Source organism: Saimiri boliviensis, chromosome 11 (assembly GCF_048565385.1).
Source record: "Saimiri boliviensis isolate mSaiBol1 chromosome 11, mSaiBol1.pri, whole genome shotgun sequence".
Lineage (NCBI taxonomy): Eukaryota > Metazoa > Chordata > Mammalia > Primates > Cebidae > Saimiri > Saimiri boliviensis.
In genome coordinates this window covers 92,097,268-92,125,106 of record NC_133459.1, presented here as the reverse complement: position 1 = coordinate 92,125,106, position 27,839 = coordinate 92,097,268, and the positions used below count along the sequence as shown (strand labels likewise).

At 44.9% G+C, this 27,839-nt stretch overlaps 1 pseudogene; it reads right to left on the bottom strand.

The window, feature by feature from the left end:
* Positions 1-10,687: 10,687 nt before the first annotated feature.
* LOC141579954 (NBPF family member NBPF4-like) overlaps positions 10,688-27,839 on the bottom strand; it is a 37,409-nt pseudogene continuing 20,257 nt past the window's right edge.

Below are 27,839 nucleotides of genomic sequence, written 5' to 3'. Positions count from 1 at the left end.
CTTTCAGGTTGAATTCTTTCCTTTATCTACAGATGACATGATTAAAATATTAAATTAATTTTTTCAGAACATAGAAGAGGGAACCTTCCATCGTTTTTGAGGCAAGCATAACCCTGATATGAAAACCAAAGCAGATATAACCCTGATACTAAAAGATTTTAAAAGAAAAAAAAAAGCATCACTACTTCTTGTCAGCATAGATGCAAGAAATCCTACAAAATATTAACAAATCATATCCAAACATATAGCAGGTATAATGAATCTTGACCAAGTCTAGTTTATTCCAGGAATATTAAGTTTGTTGAACATTTGTAAATCAATTAATGTAATTCAGCCCATTGACAGAAGGAAAAAATTATACAAATATTTAAAACAATGCAGAAAAAGTCTTTGCCAGGATTGAAACTCATTCATGATATTAAACAGAAAACAAAGCACGTGGCACACTAGGAGTAGAAGGAACCTTCTTCAACTTGCAAAATGCATCTGTGAAGAACATCCAGCTAATACCTTGGTTAATAGTGAAAAGCTAAATGCTTTTCATCTAAGACACAGAATAGGTGAAGAATGTCGGCTTTTGCTACATTTATTCACTATCATTCCGGAGGTCTTAGTCACTGCAACAATGAAAAGAAAGACAAATAAAAAGGAATAAAGTGTGGAAATCAAGATGTGAAACAATCCATATTCATGACAAACATGTATGTAGAAGATCCTAAGAAATATGTTTAAAATTACTTGTATTAATTTGTGAATTTTGCAGGGTCACAAGATTCAGTGAACAAAGACTAGAAAGCCTCAGTAAATGAAGGGATGTAACATGTAGAAGAATGGGAAAATTAGAAAAAAAAAAAGAATGAGAAGATTTTAATGTTGTCACGGATATCATTTTTACTTTGCATCTCCTGGGTTTCCACTATTGGCTGAAAAATGTATCCCCATTGCCAATACTATGTATATACTTTATTAAGTTGTCTAGAAAGATTTTAAACTACACTGAAATTTTATTTTACATTTTAGACTTAAATCCAGTTTTTGAGTATGATGAGGTTCAACATTATTTCCTTCCAGATAGACACTAAATTTTGCGAGCGTAGACTATTTTTAAAAATACATTTCCTCCACTGATTTGATGTATCATTCTTATGTATTAAATTTTTACAGACATTGATCTATAATGACTTACCTAGACTCTTTCACTTATCTATTTATTGTTGGTTTATATACTGATACCATATTATTGCTCCCAATCAACTTGTGGAGGCTGAGGCAGGAGGATCGCTTGAGCCAGGAGTTGGAGGCTGCAGTGAGCTGGGATCACACCATGGCACTCCACCCTGTGTGATAGAACAATGCTGTCTCACCTCTTCAATTTCACTCCAGCTCCTTTGCAGTCAGTCCCTGCTGCCTCACCTGCTACTGCCAAGCAATCGTTAATCTGCCCTGTGCCTCTATAAATGTGTCCTTTTTGGACAGTTCACAGAAATAGAATAAGACAATATGTAGTATTTTGCACTTAACATAATGTTATTGAGGTTCATCCATGTTATAGCATATAAAAGATTTCACTGCTGAATAGAATTCCATTGCACAGGTACACCACATTTTGTTTATTCATTTCGCAGCTGATGGACACTGAATTATTTCCAGTTTTTGACTATTGTGAATAATACTGCTGTGGACATGCCAGAACCATTCTTGAATAGACATATGTTTTTATTTATTTTGGATAGATTTCTAGGGGTGGACTTGTTGAATCACATGGTAACATATGTTTAACTTCTTAAGAAACTGTACACTGGTTTCCAAAATGACTATTATTTTACATTCCCAACAGAAATATTTGAGGATTCCAGCTTTCCCACATAATCAGCAAGACTTGGTATTCTCTGTCTTTTTAAGATTAGTCTTATTCATGGGTATAATGTGGTATATTAGTGTGGTTTTAATTTACATTTACCTAAAGACTAATGACATCGAGTACCCTGTTATAAGCTTTTTAGCCATCTATATTTCTTCTTTGGTAATGTGCATCCATGTTCTTTGCTGATTTTTAAAAGTAGGTTGCTTCTTTTTTTTTTTTTTTTTTTTTTTTAGAGGCAGAGTTTCGTTCTTGTTGCCCAGGCCAGAGGGCAGTGAGGCAAAGTCGGCCCACTCCAACCTCCCCATCTCGGGTTCAAGTGATTCTCCTTCCTCACCCTCCCAAGTAGCTGGGATTACAAGCATGTGCCATCACTCTCGGCTAATTTTGTGTTTTTAGTAGAGACGGGGTTTTCTCCATGTTGGTCAGGCTGGTCTCGAATTCCCGACCTCAGATCATCCACTAGCATCAGCCTCCCGAAGTGCCGGAATTACAGGCGTGAGCCACCTTCCCTGGCCTAGGTTGCTTCTGATTGAATTTAAAAAGTGTTCTTTATGTGAATTCAAGTCCTTTGTAGGATATACGTTTAGCAAATATTTCCTTCTAACCAATGACTATTTTCTTCTTAATTTCTTTTGAAGCAGAAAGCTTTTTAATTTTAGTAAAGTCTGTGTTATTAATGCTTTCTATTTGGCTTGTGCTTTCGGTACATTATCTTAGAACTTTTTGCTTTACCCAAATTCACAAAGATTTCCTCCCGTGAATTCCTCTTGAAGTTTTATATTTTAGCTCTTACAACTAGGTCTATACCCATTTTGGGTTAATTGCTGTGCATGTGTTACGTCAGGCAAAGTGCCATGAGGGGCTTTGTCTGGATAGCAGCAGGGGAGCTTGGAGATAAGTCATGTTTAAGAGTGATCCTTCCCCAGCCCATGAAACTGAGATTTCCTCCTGCATCTGTCAGTGACTGGCAAAAAATGCCTTGAGGGAAGACAGATAAATGGTATATACGAATTATACATTTCTATATATGTCCCATTATGAGGACCTGGGTGCAAAATGGTTACAGTAGTCTTTCCAGAAGAACCCTTAGAAGCAAAAGGCACCAGAACAGGGAAGGATTGTACAAAGCGGCTAACAGGGATCTCAGGAGATCTAAGCTAGTCTCCCAGGATGTGTCCTCCTGAGACTGATGCAAAGGGAAATTTCCACATGTCAAGGACTCAGTAAACACGTGTCTTCGGAGTTGGGAGCAGATAGAAGGCACTTTCCAGTTTGTAAACATCTTTGTCAACATGAATAGAGCAGGCATCTAGACTTATCATCTCCTATAGGAAAGAGAGAGAAATTTGACAACCAAAGGTCCCATCCATTTAAGAACCAGTGAGCTCTGAGAGAATCCTAAGGGTTAGCTGATACTGCCCTCTCCCAGCCCACAGACCCCACACTTCTATGATTTGTTGAGTTTCTTATGTGTGGCCAGAGGAACACTAGCACAAGGAATTTGATATTCCGAGTAAAGAGACAGTTCAGGGAATGTAATGTTACATAGTCACATCACATTACTTATCACTCTCACTGCAGTGCCTTTCTGAAAATGAAACTCCTGATATTCAACTGAAACACGTGGAAGTCAAAACACGTGATGGACAAAAGTTGAAAGGTTGAATCTGGGGTTTTAAATTATTGTGTCCTCAGCTTGAATGAGGGTGGATGAAGTGCAGATCCCACTGGAATGCCTTCTAGATTTGTGAAGTGGAATGAGCGGTAAAGAAAGACCGCAGTTATATAGCTTAGTATAATAAAATATCTTTCCCGCCTCACATTTTAAAAAAATTTGCCTGATCTCAGGGTTCCAGGCCCAAGTCTAGCAGGAATCCCTAACCGTGGCAGAGAAGAATGGACTTCCCAGGTACCTTCACGTATTTTGGGGCCTATAAAGGATGGAGCTCCTCAAAGGCAGGGTTCCTGGAGTCACCTAGATGTCTGAGAGGCCTTTGGACAGGATATGGACAAGTGTGCAGGAGAGGGGATGGTCACATTTAACAGAGTCCAGGAACACAACTTCTGAGAGCACGTGCTGTGCCAAGAACTTTGATACCTGTCACAAATACCATATCTATACATTTAAACTCGGCGTGCACATTCCTAATAGCATTTTAGGGTGGAATATAACCTCCCACCATGTAGCCTTATGGAAGCCAACTTTGTATGTAACTCAGTTACCATGAACTGAGTAGCTTATAAACAACAGAAATTCATTTGTTCTCAGTTCTAGAGACAAAGGCTGGGAAGTCCACAATCCAGGCACACACAGATTTGGTGTCCAGGGAGGGTTCCTGTCCAGAATCACAGATGTCCATCTCTCTGCGTCCCCCCCCGTTATAGGACAAGGCAGCTCTCTGGCCTGTTCATGAGTGCACTCATTCCATTTACAAGGGCTTTGTTCTTGTGACCTGTTAACTCCCCAGAGGTCCTACCTCCTAATACTAGCACCTTGGGGGTTAAGATTTCAACATTAGAATCTGTGGGAGACACAAACATTCAGTCCACAGCACACCCTGTGTTCCCTGATGAGATGCAGAATAGCAGAGACTGGAACTGGTAGACATGATAAAGGAGAGACAGGAGAAGAGAGGAGGAGGAGGAGGAGAGTGAGCTGAATAACAAGTTGGTTCTCTTTCCTGGCCCCAGAGTGGCTACCTCTCCCTGCAGCGAACATCCCCTGACCCTGCTCCTCACACACACCTCATTCTGGTCTCTCATCCCCCAACCTTGTTCTAGAAAAAAAAATCCTCTCATCTCTCCTCCCCTTTTCTGATTCTGGGGACTCCTTTCTTTTCTACTGGGTCTCCCCAAGTTCTGCTTCAGGAGCAGAACGGGCCCTCCACTGCCCACCCGCTCAGGCCTCATTTACAAATCCCTTTTTCTGGGGTTCTGCAGAGTCTAAGGCACAAGAATCTCTCAAATGAAATGGAAGTGCAGGCCAGGCTGCTTGTGAGGGGTGGAGTCTCTCTGCGGAATCAGAATCCAGCTGTCCCAGGTCATTCTAGATGAGAATCACTGATGATTATTAAATCCATCCTTGTTAGTGAAAAAAGCCAAGCACGAGGGAACACACAGCATACGATTGCAGATAAACTGAGGCCTGTTAGGAGTGCACCATCAGCAGAAATTTTAATATAAACAAGAAAAGGAACATCACGGTTGTGTGTGGTAACTGCTGAGGGCAGGGAGGGTGCTGTGATCAGGAAGGGACAGGTGGAAAGCTTCTGGAACCTACCCCGGTTCTGGGTGTTAATCTAGGTGGGGCTATGTTCATTTGTAGCGATTCATTAGCCTGCACATTTCTATTTTGTGTACCATTATGCATAATGTTTCACACAATTAAAGAAAACACAGTTTCCTGCCAGTACATAGGATACTGGGAACCACACGTGAGTGATGGGCAGTTTCCTTTATTCAACCAAAGCATCTTCCTCCTTTATCCGGATGAACCTACCTGGCCGACGGCCGCTCTGTGGACTGAGGAAGTGAAATCCCCTTCCCTCCTTATCTAGGCAGTGTGTGGAATTGGTGGCCTGGCCCGTCTTCATTTTCCTTAATCCAGAGATCAACTAAAAATATGCCTCATAAAAATGAAGACCATAGTATCAGGGATAAGAAAAGAGAGAGAGAGATTTTGGAGGAACATATTAAGGATATAGTTTAGAAATCAAACGAAACTTTCAAAAGTATAAAAGAGAAGAAAGATCAACCCAAAAGGGCACGAGTGGGAAACCCAGATAGGAGTAACAGATTTTCCAGGAAAAAAAAAATGAAAAGCTGTTTGAACAGTTGCAGAGTTCCAGCTTGTCAGGAGGAAGGAGTTGGTTGGGAGCAGTGTTCCGCAGTTTTGTGGGAAGAGGATGTGAGGGAAGGGCTGTGCCCCCTGGGAGAAGGACAGAGCCTGCCATGTCTTTGATGATTTTGGCCTTTGGTGATAAGGCACAAACACCGGGAAAACCAGGCTTTGCTACGAGATCTAGACAAATGGGTTGTAAAATTTCACTTGTATCCTCACGCCTATAATCCCAGCACTTTGGGAGGCCAAGGCGGGTGGATCACGAGGACAAGAGATCGAGACCATCCTGGTCAACATGGTGAAACCCCGTCTCTTCTAAAAATCCAAAAATTAGATAGGCATGGTGGCACATGCCTGTAGTCTCAGCTACTCGGGAGGCTGAGGCAGGAGAATTGCTTGAACCCAGGAGGCGGAGGTTGCGGTGGGCCGAGATTGGGCCATTGCACTACAGCCTGGGTAACAAGAGCGAAACTCCGTCAGGAAAAAAATAAAAGAAAAAGAAAGTTTCAGCTGGGTGAAATAGAGGCTTCACTTTTATTTTGAGCCTTTTCTTCTGCCTTTGGGCAAAGGAGAGTCTTGCAACTTTGTTGCTAATTGATTCTCTGATTGTTTTGCAGACGCCTAATGGGAGCTGCAGATGGGCTGAATGGTTTGTGGAGCTGCTGCAATTGCCCTGGGCAGAGGAGCCCAGGGTGCTGCAACATGAAGGCTGGAGAGAGTGTGCGCAGAGGGTCTGTGCCTGGGTTTCTGCTGCATGATCTTGAGTTCTTGAGTTCTTCTATCTGCTAACTAAAAGGTTGGTGGCTCAAGCCCAGTTAGGCACTCCGAGTTTTACCTGATCTCAGTTCATTTAAGAGAAGCTTATGATACATTGTCTCTTAGTTAGCCTCTCTCCTAACCGTATTCTCAATTCCTCTACATTAAATCAGATGTGGTAAAATCCTGCTTGAACCCCAAACACTCATGTTTTTAGTAACATGAACGATTGGGGTTCAAGCAGGATTTTATCACATCTGATATATGCCTTTGTTGAAGAATGAAACACGTTCTGAAGCTCCAGAGCCTGGTTTTCACATGAAGAATATTAACCTTTCTCCCCAAGGTTGGGTTTTACTGTTCCTGATTCCTGGGAAGCTGGTGTCATGGCCCGTAGGCCCAATCCATGAGGAACACACCTCACACTCAAAGCAGGATTTTTACTGCATATAGGGTACACTGTACACTACTCCGGTGACAGGAGCACTAAAATCTCAGACTTCACCCCTATACAATTCATTCATGTAATCAAAAACCACTTGTTTCCCAAAAGCGACTGAAATAAAGATGGTATATGAAAGACAAAGGTATGTTTTTCACTCCTTGCAGAAAGAGAGAACACTCTCCATGAACATAAAATACACAAAAAGATGGGTTTCAAGATACTGAACATTAAGCAGAAAAGGATAGTCACCCTTGAGAGATGTGAACCAGACAGCCGAGCCCCTCAATTGCTTCCACTGACTGCCGTGAGAGAGCTTCCAAGCTGAGTACAGGGAGGAGAAAGTGAAAAGGACCCCAGTGGACACCTTTGAGTTAAGGACACTGAGCAGAGTGTCCAGGGTAGCATAGACCCAAAGTAGCATAAAACCCATAAATAGGATCCAGCCAGGAGAGAGCTGCAGAAAGTAAATTACTGTGACTCGCAGAGGGTGTCCCTACTGCGTCAGCACAGTGCTGATTAAGAAAGTACAGATCAGAGCCTACATTTGATGAAAATATTCCCAAGTCAAAGGGAAAATCATTTGAAAAGATTAGAGAGTCTGGTGCCTGGCTCACACACAGGGCTGGGAGTGGTGCCTGAATGATCATTGAAACTCAAATTAACTCATAATCCACAGGACAAAGGATAGGAGTTTCAAAAAGGTTTTTGCTCAGTAGCAGGCCACGAGCCCTGCTCTGGACCACCTCACAAATCATAAAAACAAGACGGAAAATGATTAGACTGTTTCCAAGTGATTTAACTGCATCCCTGAAGAAAGCTAAAAATACATAGGCACACAGAAATATCCAGCACTCAATATGGTAACATACACAACATCCGGTAAACCATCAGAGATTCTGAGGCCTGGAAAGACACCTATATGGGGAAATGAGTAAGTATTTGGAAGCCGACCCAGCCGAGAAATAGACCCACTCGTCTATGATCAATTGATCTTTGATGGAGACACCAAAAAACATGGTAACAGACTAGATAAAGAAAATGTGGCATATATACACCATGGAATACTATGCAGCCGCATAAAGAAATGAGATCATGTCATTTGCAGGGACACGGATGGAGTCGAAAGCCTTTATCCTCAGCAAACTAACCCAGGAACAGAAAACAAAACCCTGCATCTTCTCACTTAGAAGCGGGAGCTGAATGGTGAGAACACATGGACGGTGGGGGGTTGGGGAAGGGAGAGCATCAGGAAGAGACGCTAATGGATGCTGGATTAATACCTAGGCAATGCGATGATCCGGATTCTCTGTGCAGCAGACGGCCATGGCACACGGTCACCTGTGGAGCAAATCTGCACGTCCTGCACATGTGCTCCTGAACTTGAAGTAAAAGTGGAAGTAAAAACCAATAACAAAGAAAGAAAAAAATCCACTTAAACGTCTATACTTGCACGAAAAGTAACTGAAAATCGATCATAAACTGCGAATCTAGAAAACATACAGTAGCAAACATAAGAGAAATATTCATGATGTAGAGTTAGACACAAAATATACATCGTTATCATATCAACATAAAGTACTACAGAAAAGATTCATGAATTCTACTTTATACAAATTAAAAATTCTTGATCAGCACAAGACACCGGTAATAGCATAAAAAGCTACAAAATGGGAGAAAAATATGAAAACCCCACATAGGTCAAAGGACCTGTATAATGGGTCATTGTGTGTATAACTTTTACCGAGCCCCGGTGTGCCAGGACATTTGTTCCAGCATTTTTCTGGGTGTGCGCTGGAGGGTGTTTCTGGATGACATTGACACTAAAATAGACAAACTCAGTGAAGCAGATTGCCCTCTCTATGGTGGGTGGGCGTCATCCAATCAACCAAAGGCCAGAGGAGTACAAGGTCTAATGAGAAGAAAATGCTTTCCTGAGTATCCAGCTTTCCATCTTGGGGATTGCAGCCTCCATAATCATATGTCCAAATATATATATATATATATATACACACACACACACATGCTGTGTACATATACACATACACAACATTTCATAAGTAGGAAGGATTGGGATTGTATTTTTTTTTTTTTTTTTTTTTTTGAGACGGAGTTTCGCTCTTGTTACCCAGGCTGGAGTGCAATGGCGCGATCTCGGCTCACCGCAACTTCCGCCTCCCGGGTTCAGGCAATTCTCCTGCCTCAGCCTTCTGAGTAGCTGGGACTACAGGCATGCACCACCATGCCCAACTAATTTTTTGTATTTTTTTAAGTAGAGACGGGATTTCACCATGTTGACCAGGATGGTCTCGATCTCTCGACCTCCTGATCCACCCGCCTCGGCCTCCCAAAGTGCTGGGATTACAGGCTTGAGACACCGTGCCCGGCCGGAAGGATTGTATTTTTAAAAGTTCGGTTATTCAGTGACTGTTGCTGAAGCTGGCCAATGAATATGAAGATGTTCTAGTATATGATTATTTCTCCTTTTTTAAACTACTGAAGTTCTGCATTTGAAGAAGTAGGATAGATAATAGCTGAATTTCTCCACATACACTTCAAAGCCCTAGGGATTAACAAAGAGTCAAAAATGCCACCCATAATGCTGCCCCCAACCAGGGCTGGGGAACACTGTGGCCCTCAGGTGATTTTATTTAGCTGGACCTGGGAGCCACACAACAGCAGAGGGAGCAGGAAACAGTATGCAAATAAAAACCAGCACAGCAGGGAGGGCCTGTTCACGACAGAACACCCAGAACAACCATCCTCAGACAGCCAGTGTGGAGAAGCACAGAACACGCCTGAGACCTGGTGGATCAGAACCTGCTACTGGGGAATGATGGGCAGGGGCTTCACGGTGCAGAGGACCAGAGGGACCGATCTTCCAAGGGCAGCATTGCTGGGAGACCGGGAGGCTTGGACAAAGGAAGCATCCTCTGGAGACTTGTGGTGATGAGAATGAATGAGATAACTGGCAGAAGTTAAAGGTCCTGGTAGAACAAAATAGAATCCCAGAGACAGCAAATGTGATGTCTCCCAACACCAAACAGTACGCCCTAAAATCATAAGAAAAAATCTTTTTTAGCAAGTACGGTATATGCGGTGATGTGACCCATGTATGAAGACTGGGAAAAGTTCCCTAAGCATGCAATAGTTAGCGAGACCCGATTCCCTCAGGAGGACTCTGCTACGGATAAATTCCACTCCACAAGGGATACCTAGGACACACGTTTGAATAGCTCAGGTGCGTCAACATATTTAATTGTACATCTACACCAAAAACCAAGGTGGGGACAGGTGGGACACATAGGCTGTTACTTTATGTTTGGGTTGAAATAACAAATGAGAAATGGCAGGTAAAGAGGAAAGAGAAGAGGAAAATATTGCTTTGATTGTTAGTGGTAAAAATCTGAAGTTGAAAGATACAAATTAAAATGTATAAACCAAATAGCAGAAGTGTGTCAAGTTAAAAGGGGATTAGTGACGTCAAAACCTTAGTGCAATGTTAATCAAGAGCTATACAACTCTTCTTAAATAACAATGCACACGCGTGTACACACACAAACACACACGCACGCAAAACAAGTATCATCAACAAAGAAATACAGAAAACACCATCTACCTCATATGGTAAGTATAGACTAAAATATGGAAGAGTTTAGAATATAAACAGAAAAATAAGAATGTTTTTATTAATCTGTAGGTTTATCTGCCAAACCAATCATAATAATAAAAACTTAAAACATTGTTTGTAAAATATCCACTAGTCCAGAGTCACGGGCAAAAAAATCTTTATTAAACAAAGCTTAAACATTATAACTAATAGACTAAAATTAATTTTGGGTGAAAATTAAAACTGGGGCAGAGAATATTCTTTTACACAACAGAATGCCAGCAAAACAAATTAAGATTCATTTTGGATGAAAGTTAAAATTTGGGCAGGGAATATTCTTTGTTGTGAAGAATGCCAGTAAAAACAAGTATATAGTAAAATTTTGAGAGAGAATATTCCCCATGTACAAATATCAATATAATAACTAACACAGGCAGGGTAATTAATTGATGATAAAATGGTAAGAGGAAGATGGTTAGAATACAGATGTTTATACTTTTGAAACCACTTTTCAAATTAATTACAAATAAGGTGTCTTTACAAGGGACAGAGTTCCTAGTCTCCTCCTTAACCAAGTGCCCATTCTAGCTAGTATCACGATAATGGGGATGGACACACTGGGCCTTTTCTGCCCACGGATGGACTGAATAGGAAGCTCATAGCATCGACTCTGCAGTGCTCCTGGCAAAATGTTTAAGCTGAATTTAATTACGAGGACACTTTCAGGTGACTTGAGAATGTAGACCTTTGAGCCAGACAGTGGACCTGTCCTCTGCAAACAAAGCATTTGCAGCAAGAATATAACATTATCGATACTCTGCCCCGACGGAGTCCCGGGTGACACGCTGTCCCCTGCCAGCAGCTCTGGACTCCTGCTCTCTGCAGGATAGAAATTGACAGGAGCAGGGCTGAGGCTTGTCAATGCTGTTTGTCTGTCTAGGAATTGGACACCCTTGGTACTGATCACAATTGGAGGAGGAGGAATCAAAGGAGCCTAGTGGGCTGAAATCATCAAGAGCATTCTGTGGTCTAAAATGCAATCCTCAGTGAAGGATCTCTGCCGTGACTTGTGTTTGGACTTGAACTTGCTTTGCCATTTTAGTGTTTTTTCATCAAGCGGAAAAGCCTGTGACCCCCTTTTTTTCCTGACATCCTTTCATTGTTTGCATCCTTTTGGCAGTATTTGGTGCCTGTAGGGGAGAGAGAAAAAATAATCCAATGAACATTTTTGTCAGGTCCTCCTGAAGGCTGAGTCTGGAGGGACGGCTAAGTGATGATATCCCAGGGGCAAACCGATCTCCTGCTGGGAGCTTGAGCTGAGGGTGAGCACTGGACTGCCTGAAGGGGGAAGCACCATCCACAAGTGAGAAAACACTCCTGAATTTCCATGAACTTCCTGTCAGCCTGGGGTGCAGGATATAGGGACCCCACCTATGCCCAACCAGCAGCCGGGAACATCAGCCCCTTTCCTCCTGATCCCCTCTGTCTGGAGCAGAGTGATGGCTTTTCCTCCCAGTGAGGATGTGCTCAGCATCAATCATGCATGCTCAGACACAGAGGACTGCAGAAGGAGGACCCTCTGCAGAGAAGCCCACCCCGTGACAACTCCATGTCCCAGTGTTCTGGGGAGGAGCGGGAGGGTCATGGGTAACACTCTGGATAGAAAAAGCAGCAAGAACCTCAAACAGCATCCACGTCCTCTTCCACCTTTTTAAACACAGGAGTAGTGACGCCACAGGGGTAAGACTGAACTAAGGCCACATGACTTGCTATTGACAGCCCGGAGCTAGAAGCAGGCACTGAGGCCCTTTCAATAGAGATTGGAGGAAGCGAGAGGGAAGGGTCCAATCTGGAGGTCTCGGCAGTCAGGAGAGGCTGTGGGGTTCCCCTGGCTGGGACAGGATTAAGGTTCTGCAAAGAAATACGACGTCTGTGGTGTTAACTTGGTTGGTTAAAAAATTTAAAAAGAAAAAAACCCAAACATCATTATAAGTATTCTTTCAAATGGGATCAGGAAAGAAAGAAAATTAAAAAAAAAAAAAAAAAACAAAGACAGTCAAAATGAAATGAGCAGAGAGTGGGGAGTGTAACTATGGACTTACTTATTTTCCCTAATGCCCGGAAGTTGAACGCATACCTGGTTACACGTTAAGGCATTGCTAGGAATATTTTCACTATCTAGACCAACAAAACTTTGAAGTACAAGGTGAAAAGGAATAGTTTTTGTTTTACTACATTCTCTCCTCCCACTTTTTCTTTTCCCCAAGTACATTTTGGGAGAAATTTCTTTCTTTATTATTTGAGAAGGAGTCTTGCTCTGTCAGCAGGCTGGAGTGTCGTGGTGCAATCTTGGCTCACTGCAACCTCCGCCTCCTGGGCTCAAGCGATTCTTCCACCTCAGCCTCACGAGTAGTTGGGACCAGAGGTGCGTGCCACCAGGCCCGGGTCATTTTCGTAGTTTTAGTAGAGAGGGGGTTTCACCATGTTTGTCAGGATGATCTCGATCTCTTGACCTTGTGATCCACCCACCTTGGCCTCCCAGTGTGCTGGGTTTACAGCCATGAGCCACCACACCAGGCTGAAAGGTTCCTTGTTAGTATTTAATGTCAGCTTTAAGAGTGGCATAAAGAAGTATTCATAGGCAATCTCTTGCAGAATTTCAGTCTTGATTTGTTATTTGTTCTCTTGAGGAGAGTGAGACTAATAAGTTCTCTTTGGGGGCTTTGAGGAAGAACAATAATTGACCAAAAGTAAAACGTTCACATTGCCGTGCTGAGCCAGTTAGTGGGCTATAAAATCGGTGTGGTTAAACGTCAACTGCAAGATTTACCTTAAACTGCCAAAGAAAACACTAAATTCCACTCTATGTAATACGGGAGGTATTATTTCCATACATTAGGCTTTAGTGTAATGACTGTTTCTCACTTTGTCTTGTATTCAAAATTGAGCAAGTATATTTCAAGCAGAGGCTAAAGGTCGAATCTCTTAATTTTCTTGGTTTTCTTTCTGATTTTTTGCTATGCTGTATGAACTGTCCTGTTGAGAGGCGAATACGTATCCTATCAAATGCTGATGGATGCTCAGCCTTTCTCTGGAGTAGCCACACATGGAAAACTTCCATGTTGGCAGCCTGAGGTGGTAGAAGACCGGTTGTCTTCCTCATCTTCAGCCACATGTTAGAATCACGTGGGATCATTTTAAAACTACAGACACCCAAACCACACCCCCGAACATGTAAGTGAGAATCTCAAGGTGCGGGTTCAAGGCATGCATCTTAACTGAAATCTCACCAGGTGTTTATTCCATGGCAGCGGGATTTAGAGAGACCAAATGGAACCACCTAATTTCCCATCACTTTCTTCCCTTCCCCATTTGTCTCATGATTGGCTTTGTTTCCTGTAGTGCCATGGATTTTAGTCTTCTCTCTGACAACTTCAGTGAAATCTCTCTCTTATCAATTGTGCTGGGCCAAAGCAAAGATTGTCCTGTAGACACCTGCTTGTCTGTCATCTTGTGTGTGCATAAAGCAGGTCCTGGAATCACTTTTCTCAAAGTTAATTCAGAAAATGCTCTCTCATATACCCTGGCCTCAAGATTCATCTGAGTCGCATTTTAGACCCGTAACTGGATGTGTAGAAATGGAAATGAGAATAAAATGGAGAGAGGTTAGAATCCTCTATCTCGTGATGTATGCAGTTTTGAAGTCCTGTCCTCTGCATGTGCTTCTGAATGTCATAAATGTCACCCAGTTAATGTCAGCACAGATGAGTCCATGAGGCGAGACTACTGAGTCCCTGGCAATTCCATCTACACTGTCACAAGACTGCATGTCTGGGGCTGAAGACAAACCTGACTCCAGTCTGGGAGGGAACTCTCACCTATGACCCAGGTTCTAGTTTAGTTTTCTAAGTGGGGCTCTCCGTGCTCAGCTTTAACACTTCTCATTCAGAGGAACAAGAGACGAGTAAGGGCTGACTTAGCTGGGTTCCTCCAAAGCCAACGCATGAGGAAAACCTACATGTAAATGATAAATTAAAGCAATGCTCCCTGCAGAAAGAGGCAATGGAGCTGGGGATACAGGGAGGAAAGGACAATTTTCCAAGAGAGTGTGCAATTCCAGGCAAAGAATTCTGTGTTCAGCAGCTTCAACTGTGCATGTGGAGGAGCAAAAGGAGGCCTGGCTCTCCTGTGGCCGTGAGAGGGATCCTCAAGACAGCAGAAGAAGGAACAATGCAGAGTTCAGAGAGCAATGAGTAGATGGGGACAGAAAGGGCCTGGCAGCGTGGGAGGTCAGGGGACACTGGGGTAAGACCAGACAGAGGTGACAGCAGCCGCTGGAGAGAACAAATGAGAGAGAGAGCGGCGGGAGAAGGAGCTGTCACCACAGACAGGGAGAAATAAGAAGTGAGTGCGGCTAAGAGCCATAGATGTGATTACCTCTGCCCCCTAAGCATGAAGGCCAAGGGATCCACTTGCTGAATGGGAGTTTTCTTTTCATCATCTTTGGTTTCAGAACGCTGGAGGCATGAATGTCAGTGACTCGATCCCTTTGTGTGTTGTCTGCTGAGCCTTCGAGTGCATCATCTTCCAGCTGCGGAGGGTTCTTCATCCCAACAGAGGAGGCTAAAACCAGCTCTGAAAACAAAACGACAGCCAATGACACCCACTGGCATCCATGATCTTACCGTGACTTCCTCTTCCACCCAAAGGATGTCAAATCAGGAATGTGACCTTGGACAAGAAAGTCCAAATGGTGAGGGGAAGCCAATAGAGTGACTTTAATATTTTAGTTTTTGTTGATCTTTCTGACATTACTCAGTAAGGGCAAGTTTGCCAGGAGGCCAAGGCACTCCCGATTCACAAAAATATTCAAGAAACAAAAGATTAAGAAACACAAAAAGCTTCCAGTAGATAAGGCAAAAGCAAGGGACTCACACTGTGTGTAGGCTGTTCTTTGGGGAGGGAAGAGATTATAAAAGTGAAAGTTAAATCAGAGCTGCGTCCAAACGGACATGGGGGTGGAAGGGCCTGGCAGGGTGGCGGCCCATGGGATACAGAGGTGAGATCAGACAGAGATGACAGCAGCCGCTGGAAGAGAGAAAGCAGCGGGAGAAGGAGCTGTCACCACAGACAGGGAGAATTAAGAAGTGAGTGCGGCTAAGAGCCATAGATGTGATTACCTCTGCCCCCTAAGCATGAAGGCCAAGGGATCCACTTGCTGAATGGGAGTTTTCTTTTCATCATCTTTGGTTTCAGAACGCTGGAGGCGTGAATGTTGTCAGTGACGTGATCCCCTTGTGTGTTGTCTGCTGAGCCTTCGAGTGCATCATCTTCCAGCTGCGGAGGGTTCTTCATCCCAACAGAGGAGGCTAAAACCAGCTCTGAAAACAAAACGACAGCCAATGACACCCACTGGCATCCATGATCTTACCGTGACTTCCTCTTCCACCCAAAGGACGTCAAATCAGGAATGTGGCCTTGGACAGAGAGTCTAAACGGTGAGGGGAAGCCAATAGAGTGACTTTAATATTTTCGTTTTTGTTGATCTTTCTGACATTACTCAGTAAGGACAAGTTTGCCAGGAGGCCAAGGCACTCCCGATTCACAAACATATTCAAGAAACAAAAGATTAAGAAACACAAAAAGATTCCGGTAGATAAGGCAAAAGCAAGGGACTCACACTGTGTGTAGGCTGTGCTTTGGGGAGGGAAGAGATCATAAAAGTGAAAGTTAAATCAGAGCTGTGTCCAAATAGACATGGGGGTGGAAGGGCCTGGCAGGGTGGCGGCCCATGGGGCACAGAGGTGAGGCCAGACAGAGGTGACAGCAGCCGATGAGAAAAGAACCGGGGAAGACTGAACCTGGAGAATTTACAAAACTTGCGTCATTATATGATCTACTGCATATATATATATATATACACACTACGTAGCATACAAACCAAATGTACATCACATACATGGCAAATGATGTAAATGCATGTATCTGTAGATATCAATCTAATGAAAAACTAATATATAGGGATTTGGGAGATATTTAATATAACAGTGTAATCAATGATCTGTTCCATTGAAATTGAAAAAAAAAAAAAAGAAATATGAGAAGAATGAGAAAGAAAAGGTGTGCAAAGAAACAGATGACCTGTGAGACACCAGGGAGAAATGACCAAGGAAGCTGTGAGTGAGACACAAGGCATTCACCCTGTGCTCTTACCAGGAGCCTGGCTCCGGCCCTGGACTCCATGGAACGTGAGCAAGACAACGTGCATCTGAGCCAGTGTGTTGGGTCTTGGCTGGGAGTGTAAGAATCCATAGTGAAACAGAGAATCTGGTGGGAAGAAATCAGTTTAAATAAGTTACACGGCACGTGTCAAGGACTGCACATCCCCCGACACCCGCTGAGTGCCTTCCAAGTGTCCTCTCCACGGACCCAAATGGTGCTCGTTATTTCACGTGACCCTCCCTCCTCCTGAGGACGGGGGTCCCCGTATTCCTCAGCTGAGGGCTCCAGGAGGAGATATGGACCAGGACGAAGAGTGAGAATGAACAGGATCCAGGGTTTTAAGGAAATCTGAGCAGAAGTGGACCCCTGTGAGAAGGAAACTGAGGACATGATCGAGGACATGAGTGGAGATGATGAACTAAATGCATTTTTATAAAGAGACTGAGGTGAACACTTCCCATGTGAAGATTGCCCTTTGTTTTCAAAAGAGCAGAGAAAGGAGAAAGAGGGGCTGGACGGGGCATGAGACTGACATGTTGGTCCAGGATTTACCCTGGTCCTGAATGTGCCTCATAGGTTGTCACTGAAAGTGCCTGAGAGTGGAGAACTGGCTTCATGGGGGAAGGGGAAGGAGAGGAAGAAAACTGACAGAGGAGTGTGTGTGAGAAAGGAAAGGAATAGGGGACTCTAGAGAACAGAGAGCGTCACAACTGCTCGACCTCAGAGAAGACATAGTCTGTGAAGTCACTTTCTATATGTAAACTTGGCAGAAAGACAGATGAGATAACACGTATTTATAGGTCTATTGAGCAATTGCTATTGAATCAGGCCCTTTGGAAATTATAATAAATATTCTCAGCAATGAGTACCGGTAGACAGTATTTTGTAGGTAGCTCAGATGAGAAAACAGAGATTCGTATACCAAAAACACAAAATCCTTGGCCAAAGTGAACAACGAGGAGGAGGCAAACCCAGGACCTGAGAGCAGATTTTGTCCTCAGCCCCAGGCTCTGGCTCAGCTCACCAGGCTGGAGTATCATGGATTTAACTTGACCCCGAGTGAGCACGGAGAGGCCCCATTCTCTGCTCCACCTGCAGCACCGTGACCACCAAGACCTGGACTAGACCTTCCTGTCCCCTTTCCTTCCCTACCTTGGAAGGAGCATTGGATCCCAGAATCAGCATTGACTGTGAAGCCGCAGGTGGTGATGGAAAGGACCTGCCTGGCTAAGCCATTCCCACAGTCAGACCCTTGATCCAGCTGTAGTCGCAGACAGCTCAGCACCAGGGTGCTTGGCTCCGGCTGTGTCTGTGACGCCTGCACCTCTGACGGGCGGTGGCTCAAGTCTCCACCCCAAGTCCCTTGGGGACAGGCGGCCTGGGTGGAAGCTGAAAGGAGAAGGGGCTTCAGTAGGAACAATCTCAGTTTTCCCTTTGTTAAGCACACCCAGAACACCCATCCCTGCTCTCCCTGCCTCTCAGTAAAGCCACCCAGGCCACACAGACAGACATCATGTAAATGCCACTGCTGATCTGATCTGGCAGGAAGGAGGCAGAATTCAGGCGGTCATGCTCTCCCATCGCTGACCTCCTGCTGTGTGGCCCAGCTCCTAACAGGTCATGGACCCACAACGGTCCAAGGCCCCTGAGCTGGGGATCCCTGGAGTAGAGAATCCTTATCAGACACAGGAAGTATAAAACGGCCTCTGAAATCATGGTGCACCACTGCCTGGATGTGTGGATGGCCAGAGAAGAGATAAGGCCCCTGTTCAAGGTGTGCAGTTAGCAACATAATTTCTGAAAAGAGAGACGCCCTGTCTTACAGAAGAAGGTTTGTTATGCAAATATATCCGGATGGGCCACTGTGGCCAAAACCTTGCTATAAGTCCTGACCTCTTTCCTGTTTTCATGTCCACAGCCTGTTCTTATGAGAAGAAGCCAGGTGACCGAGGAGGCACTTGGGACAGGAAAAGAGGAAGTTCCTCCCACTGGATGTCTGTGACTAAAAATGGAGCCAAGAGTCAGATTCAAAACAGGCTCAGTTGACAGCGCCTGCCTGCATGGATGGTCTGTCTCCGTGACACAAGTTGCAGAAACAAAACATACAGAGGCTGCGCGGGAGGACCGTGGAGTTCTGTGACCTTCAGGCTGGAGTACTCACAGGCTCCATCCAGAGCAGAGCATGCCAGCTGATCCTCCAATGAGGACAAGGTGTCGCTATAAGGCTGGTGGCAGTCAGACAGGTCACAGTGAACTGAAGGAGTCAAGCACATGTCATCCAGGGAGTCTTCTGGGGCTTCCTGCTCCTTCAACTTTAGTAGCTCCTGGCTCAGCCTGGGGTGAAGAAGACGGAAGAGAAACAGCGGACAGTACCAAAACCACCGCGCCCAGCTGGTTCTAGAGGGAGGACCACAGGAGAGGCCGGAGGAAGCCAATACGGTCCGCTCAGAGAGACACAAGCATCCTTCCCTGTGTCGAGCAGGAGACAGAGCGGCAGGTGCTCAGTGTACCGGGCAGACAATGAGCTGGGGAGGAAGAGATGGAGGGATCCCTGTGGGAAACTGCCAGGACACAGTGCATTCAGCACTTCTGTATACATTTTGTTGAAATTAGCATCAGAGGCCAAATGGATACAGGTTCTTGAATCTTCACAGAGAGAGTTCCTGTATCCTCAACCTCACTTATTCTCAAAAGTGTGAGCACGACATGAGTTGTTTTCATTCACTTTCCTGCTAGCAAATACTTGCATACAGGGAAATGCCAAAGAGGCAGACAGCAGGTGACATCAGGAAATCCCTGAGTTTGGTCAGTTCACCTGGCTCAAGTGACTGTCATTTCCGATGCTTGAAAAGGATTAAGAAATTGAAACGTATTCAAGTACCACAATAAAGAAGACATTGTTAAAAGGGTCATGTGCAGTTGGATGAATGGGTAGAACAGTTCTATTCATCACTTTTTTCCTATTTTCCCGGGATCTCTGGTCTCCAGGTGTCACTTTTGAGCTAACACCCCACAAGTCCAGTTACCTGGGGGGCACGGGCGCTTTCCCTTCCTCTTCCTCATGATCACTTTGATTTCCTGTAAACAAATGCGGAAGAGCAGGTCACAGTCAGCAAATCACACTTCACACAGGACTAAATCAGGGTCCAGTCACAGCACAGGGACATCAATATCCTCAGTGTAAGAAAATGATATTCTGACAGGCGGAATCTAATGTTCTCTAGATCAAGTCTCATCAGAGGTAGCTCAGCCTGCTTTCCAGATCCATGGGACAGAATCTCCTTCATCTGATAGATCATAATCACATATCCTCTGACCTAAGTCAGTGCAAACAATTAAAGAGAACGTTTTCCCCATAATCTTCAAAACTGGCCCTAACTACTCTCCAGAAGTGTTGCTGCAATACTGATTTACCTCATCATATATCCTGCTTGATGAATTGTTAGAGAAATTTCTATTTATATTTGTCCTGGTGTCAAGGTGACTGCATAGCTAAGACAAGCTGACTTACAGGAGACCAAGACTGAGGCCGAGAAGAGTGAAACCAGGAAAACGTCATCTCCACATACATAGACAAGGCTGTCAGTGGCCGTGGACAAGCATAGAAACTCCATGGACAGTGTACAGGGAAACGATGACATCATTACAGGTGACAAGGGACATAGGAACCGGGCCAGAAGGCGGACAGATACCTCCTGTACACCTCCTGTACAAAGGTGGCTAGGAATTTGTCATACCTGCCTGTGGTCCAGTAACCTGATACTGGGGCCAGGGAGAAGTGGGAAGCCATCGGGCCCACCGACATCTGTATTAAATAGGCCATCCTAGTCTCCCCTCCCTTCCTCCCTCCATTCCTTCCCTCCTTCCTTCCTTTCTCCTTTCTTCTTTTTTTTTTGAAACAGAGTCTCTCTTTTACGCAGGGTGGAGTGCAGTGGTGCAATCCTGACTCACCGCAGCCTCAACTTCCTGTGCTCAGATGATTCTCCGACCTCAGCCTCCTGTAGTTGGGACCACAGGTATGCATCACTGTGCCTGGGTAATTTTTTGAATTCTTTGTAAAGATGGATTTGACCACATTTCCCAAACTGATCTTGAACTCCCGAACTCATGTGATCCACCCTGGGCCTCCCAAAGTGCGGAAATTACAGTGTGAGCCACTGCCCCCAGCTCCATCCTGCTTTCTGATCCAAACCAATGTGTATGTATACAGCCTGTGCTCAGAATTGACCTTCCTCAGCCTAGACAGAGGGGCGAGGGACAAAGAATATGGAGGCTACCTGGGAGAATGTTTAGAGCATCCTCCCCTTCATCCTGAGGGCTTTCAATGTCTAAAATCAGAGCAGAGTCGACTTTGTCTTCCTCAAATGTGACTTTGGCGCTCCTGTGAGGCTGGCTGGAGTCGGATGGCTTGTCGCTGTTTGAAGAAAGGACAGCGCATTCCTCCAGAGAGTCCTGAGGGACTTCCTTTTCCTCAGCCTTCTGAACGTCCCTGATGAACCAGGTAGGATAGAGATGACAAGGATTAAATCATGAGGGATAGGACCCCAGGACTTCATATGTGTTTGTGCGTGTGTGTGTGCATGTGTGTGTGTGTGCGTGTGTGTGTATGTATATATTTATAGCACATCTATATCTATATCTATATCTATATCTATATATTTTGAGATGACAAAGATTAAACCAGGAGGGATTGAGCCCCAGGAATTGCCAGCTGGTTTTGCTGGGATGCATAAGGTAGTGGTCCCAGAAAGTAAAAGGGGAGGTTCAGTTCAAGAGGGAAAAGGCAATCCTCCTCTCTCTGCAACAGAGCATGGCTGGCATTGGAACCAGAGAGGAAGAGAGCAGCTGGTATTCATTGCACTGGACAGACAGGAGCTGAGGAAGACAGAGACTCAGCTGCTTCTGTATGGTACAGTCTTCACAGCAAACACACAGAACCAAAGACAGCTGCCACACTGTGTGTCTAAGCTGGGTTGTATTTAACATACTATGGCCAAGAAATACAGGTGTCTGAGCCATGGTAGACCCCAGAGATGGTGCTGGTATGCATTCTAGATTTTTTAAAATATTCACACTGTGACATGAAATGTACATCATTTCAGGTACTTTTCCTGGTGTTTAACTTTGCTAGATGCTTCCCAATTCCTCTGCTTCTTGCCTCTTTGCTGTTTATCTTCCCCAACAAGAGTCTAAAGACAACCATGTGGAAAGCGGCTTTGCATCTCATCCTGGCTTCACTACAGGGGAGGACAGGTCTCCTCTGTGTGTGCAGGAAGTCCATAAGGTTAGTGAGGTCATTGAGGGTCGTGCTTACAGGTACCATGAAGACAATGGACAAGCATGTTAACGAGGCTATTTCCTTGTTGGTGAGTGGGTGAAATCAGCGCACTCTGCAGCTATCTGTATCCTGCATCTGGAATCTGTGACTACCCTCACCTACCTTGTGTTCTTTCTGAGACCGTTTCCATATTTGACCACCCATTACCCGCTTCTGATCATTCAGTGTTACCTGGAAGCAGCTGATTCCTGTACTTCATCAACCTCCTCATCTGTATCATCTTCATCCTCCTCTTCATCATTTTCTGGAACTACAGAAGCATCTATTCAGGTATTTCCCACTTCACCCACTGGAATCACAGTCAGCCCTATGTGTACTGAGTCATGAACATGCATATGTGGGTCTGCATTGTACTGAAAACTCTCATATTTTATCTTTTTTTTTTTTTTTTTGAGACGGAGTTTCGCCCTTGTTACCCAGGCTGGAGTGCAATGGCGCGATCTCGGCTCACCGCAACCTCCGCCTCCTGGGTTCAGGCAATTCTCCTGCCTCAGCCTCCTGAGTAGCTGGGATTACAGGCACGTGCCACTATGCCCAGCTAATTTTTTGCACTTTTAGTAGAGACGGGGTTTCACCATGTTGACCAGGATGGTCTCGATCTCTTGACCTCGTGATCCACCCGCCTCGGCCTCCCAAAGTGCTGGGATTACAGGCTTGAGCCACCGCGCCCGGCCCATATTTTATCTTTATCCTGACAGGTTTTCCTTATCCATGAGGCAATGTGTTTCTGATCCGGAGGGTCACCATCTAGATGTGGCCAAATCGTGAAAAGACATCTTGCTCCCCATATTACTGGAGGCTTGCCCAGCCTCTTTTTAATCTTCAGCAGCTGTCTCCCAAATCCTGCCTCACTTCTGATACCCAGGCACAGGCTCTGTGTCCTGTTACAGCTTATATTAAATCTGTATCTTTCTCTTATGACAGGACAAACTAACTTGTCTCACAGTACTCCACACATTGGGGACTTCGTGTTCCCTCCAAGAGGCTTCCAGTGTTTTATCCAAGAACACACTCTATACATTGAGTGCTTCAAATAGATGGCTTCCTGCCACCAAATGCCCCCATGTCAAGTGCCTTCTCCAACACCACACAGCAAGGGGCTTTATCTCATCATGAAATATAGCCATAGTGTTCCCACATTTGAATGCAAGAGACAATTTGTCTGCCTTTACAGATGTAGAGACAGGAACTCCAGAAGGATAAATTAATCAGTTCCCCACAGTTACTAACGACACTGCTGAAGATAGAGCCTGGAACCCTCATTCTTAGTCCAGGGCTCTTTTTACTCTAACATGCTGCCTCCTGCCACAGCCTCCTTCCTGTCCTTTAAAACTGGATGGATGCCGCCTCTTGTCCCAATTACCACGTTCCAGCAAGAAATGAGGAGACATTTGCAATACTGTGATCTCAAACCCCATGGGTTTTCCATCTCAGTTTTTGCCCAGGAAGTCCTGGTCATGTCATGGCTACACATTTTTAGTGGAAGGAAATAGAATTGTCATTGTGGAGGTGTGGCTGTCTGGGGACTTTCATAAGCCTGGAGCTGTGTCATCAGGGCCTGTGTCCACCTTACCTGGGCTGAGCCTGCTCACATAACGATCTGCCAGTCTGCGCCACTTAGACAGCTGCACTCGGAGGTCCTGACCCTGGGACGTGTCAAGGTCATCAGGAGTGAGGAGGGCCTTGAAATGCTGATTCAGTGAGTGGGACACATCTTGCCCTTCCTGTGACTTCTCCCATAACTGGGTCAGCTCCTCTGCCTCAGAGTGAACCAGGGCTTTATATTGCCTACGGTGAGATAGCAGCAAAGGGTTAATAACGGAAAGGGATGAGTGATCAGTTCTGATACTGCAACGGAGTTTTATGTGAGAATGTCCTCAAGGAGCCCTCCAAGCAGAAGGTCACATCATGTTTGGGGAAATGCCTTTGGTCCAGAGAAATATATATATGTGTGTGTGTGTGCGTGTGTGTGTGTATATGTATATATTTATAGCACTTCTATATCTATATCTATATACTTTGAGATGACAAAGATTAAACCAGGAGGGATGGAGCCCCAGGAGATTCCAGCTGGTTTTGCTGGGACGCATAAGGTAGTGGTCCCAGAAAGCAAAGGGGAGGTTCAGTTCAAGAGGGAAGAGACAATCCTCCTCTCTCTGCAACAGAGCATGGCTGGCATTGGAACCAGAGAGGAAGAGAGCAGCTGGTGTTCATTGCACTGGACAGACAGGAGCTGAGGAAGACACAGACTCAGCTGCTTCTGTATGGTACAGTCTTCACAGCACACACACAGAACCAAAGACAGCTGCCACACTGTGTGTCTAACCTGGGTTGTATTTAACATACTGTGGTCAATGAAACACAGGTGTCTGAGCCACGGTAGATCCCTGAGATTGCGTGCCTTCTAGATTTTTAAAAATTTTCATATTGTGATATGAAATGTACATTTTCCATGTACTTTTCTTGGTGTTTAGCTGTGCTAGATGCTTCCCAATTCCTCTGCTTCTTGCCTCTTTGCTGTTTACCTTCCCTAACAGGAGTCTAAAGACAACCATGTGGAAAGTGGCTTTGCATCTCGTCCTGGCTTCGCTACAGGGGAGGAAAGTTCTCCTCTGTGTGTGCAGGAAGTCCCGAAGGCTAGTGAGGTCATCGAGGGTCCTGCTTACAGGTACCATGAAGACAATGGACAAGGATGTTAACAGGGCTATTTCCTTGTTGGTGAGTGGGTTAAATCAGTGCACTCTGCAGCTATCTGTACCCTGCATCTGGAATTGGTGACTACTCTCACCTACCTTGTGTTCTTTCTGAGACCTCTTTCATATTTCACCACCCATTACCCGCTCCTGATTATTCAGCGTTACCTGGGGGCAGCTGATTCCTGTACTTCATTGACCTCCTCATCTGCATCATCGTCATCCTCCTCTTCATCATTTTCTGGAACTACAGAAGCATCTATTCAGATATTTCCCACTTCACCCACTGGAATCATAGTCAGCCCTATGTGTACTGAGTCATGAACATGCATATATGGGTCTGCACTGTACTGAAAACTGTCATGTTTTGTGTTTATCCTGACAGGTTTTCGTGATCCATGAAGCAACGTGTTTCTCATTTGGAGGGTCACCATCAAGATGTGGCCAAATAGTGAAAAAACATCTTGCTCCCCATATTACTGGAGGCTTGCCCAGCCTCTCTCTAAGCTTCAGCAGCTGTCTCCCCAATCCTGCCTCACTTCTGATACCCAGGCACTTGCTCTGTGTCCTGTTACAGCTTACAGTAACCCTGTATCAGTCTCTTAACGACAGGACAAACTAACTTGTCCCACAGTACTCCACACATCGGAGACTTCGTGGGCCCTCAAGAGGCTTCCGCTGTCTTATCCAGGAACACACGCTCCACGTGGAGTGCTTCAAATAGGCGGCTTCCTGCCACCAAATGTCCCCACGTCAAGTGCCTTCTCCAACACCACACAGCAAGGGGCTTTATCTCATCGTGAAATATAGTCATAAGTGTTCCCACATTTGAATGCAAGAGACAATCTGTCTGCCTTTATAGATGTAGAGACAAGAACTCAGGAAGGATAAATTAATCAGTTCCTCACAGTTGCTAACTACACTGCTGAAGATAGAGCCTGGAACCCTCATTCTTAGTCCAGGGCGCTTTTTACTCTAACACCCTGCCTCCTGCCACAGCCTCCTTCCTGTCCTTTAAAACTGGTCAAATGCCACCTCTTGTCCCGAAGCCCACGTTCCAGCAAGAAATGAGGAGACATTTGCAATACTGTGACCTCCAACTCCATGGGTTTTCCATCTCAGTTTTTGTCCAGGAAGTCCTGGTCATGTCATGGTTACGAATTTTTAGTGGAAAGACGTAAAATTGTCATTGTGGAGTTGTCGCGATCTGGGGACTTTCATAAGCCTGAGGCTGTGTGTCATCAGGGCCTGTGCCCACCTTACCTGGGCTGAGCCTGCTCACATAACGATCTGCCAGCCTGCGCCCCTTAGGCAGCTGCACTCGGAGGTCCTGACCCTGGGACGTGTCAAGGTCATCAGGAGTGAGGAAGGCCTTGAAATGCTGATTCAGTGAGTGGGACGCATCTCTCCCTTCCAGTGACTTCTCCTGTAACTGGGTCAGCTCCTTTGCCTCAGAGTGAACCTGGGCTTTATATTGCCTATGGTGAGATAGCAGAGAAGGTTTAATAACGGAAAGGGATGAGTGATCAGTTCTGATACGGCAATGGAGGTTTATGTGAGAATGTCCTCAAGGAGCCCTCCAAGCAGAAGGTCACAACATGTTTAGGAAAGTGCCTCTCGTCCAGAGAAATGTGTGTGTGTGTGTGTGTGTGTGTGTGTGTGTGTGTGTGTGTATGTATGTATCTGTAGTATATCTATATCTATATCTATATCTATACCTATATCTGTATCTATATCTATATCTATATCTATATCTATATCTATATCTATATCTATATGCTTTTGGATGACAAAGATTAAACAAGGAGGGATTGGACCCCAGGATTTTCCAGCTGGTTTTGACAGGACGCATAAGGTAGTGGTCCCAGAAAGCAAAGGGGATGGTCTGTTTAAGAGACAACAGGCAATCCTTCTCTCTCTGCAACAGAGCATGGCTGCCATGGGAACCAGAGAGGAAGAGAGCAGCTGGCGTTCATTGCACTGGACAGACAGGAGCTGAGGAAGACAGAGACTCAGCTGCTTCTGTATGGTACAGTCTTCACAGCACACACACAGAACCAAAGACAGCTGCCACACTGTGTGTCTAATCTGGGTTGTATTTAACATACTGTGGGCAAGGAAATACAGGTGTCTGAGCCACGGTAGATCCCTGAGATGGTGTGCCTCCTAGACTTTTTAAAATTTTCACATTGTGACATGAAACGTAGATTTTTCCAGGTACTCTTCTTGGCATTTAGCTGTGCTAGATGCTTCCCAATTCCTCTGCTTCTTGCCTCTTTGCTGTTTACCATCCGTAACAGGAGTCTAAAGACAACCATGTGGAAAGCGGCTTTGCATCTCGTCCTGGCTTCACTACAGGGGAGGACAGGTCTCCTCTGTGTGTGCCGGAAGTCCCGAAGGCTAGTGAGGTCATCGAGGGTCCTGCTTACAGGTACCATGAAGACAATGGACAAGGATGTTAACAGGGCTATTTCCTTGTTGGTGAGTGGGTGAAATCAGCGCACTCTGCAGCTATCTGTATCCTGCATCTGGAATCTGTGACTACCCTCACCTGCCTTGTGTTTTTTCTGAGACCTTTTCCATATTTCAGCACCCATTACCCCTCCTGATTATTCAGTGTTACCTGGGGGCAGCTGATTCCTGTACTTCATCGACCTCCTCATCTGTATCATCTTCATCCTCCTCTTCATCATTTTCTGGAACTACAGAAGCATCTATTCAGATATTTCCCACTTCACCCACTGGAATCACAGTCAGCCCTATGTACTGACTGTTCATGTACTGAGACATGAACACGCATCTATGGGTCTGCATTGTACTGAAAACGCCCATATTTTATCTTTAACCTGACAGGTTTCTATAATCCGTCGGACAACGTGTTTCTGATCTGGAGGGTCCCATCAAGATGTGGCCAAATAGTGAAAAGAAATCTTACTCCCCATATTATTAAAGGCTTGCCCAGCCTCTCTCTAAGCTTCAGCAGCTGTCTCCCCAATCCTGCCTCACTTCTGATACCCAGGCACTTGCTCTGTGTCGTGTTACAGCTTATATTAAAACCTGTATCTTTCTCTTA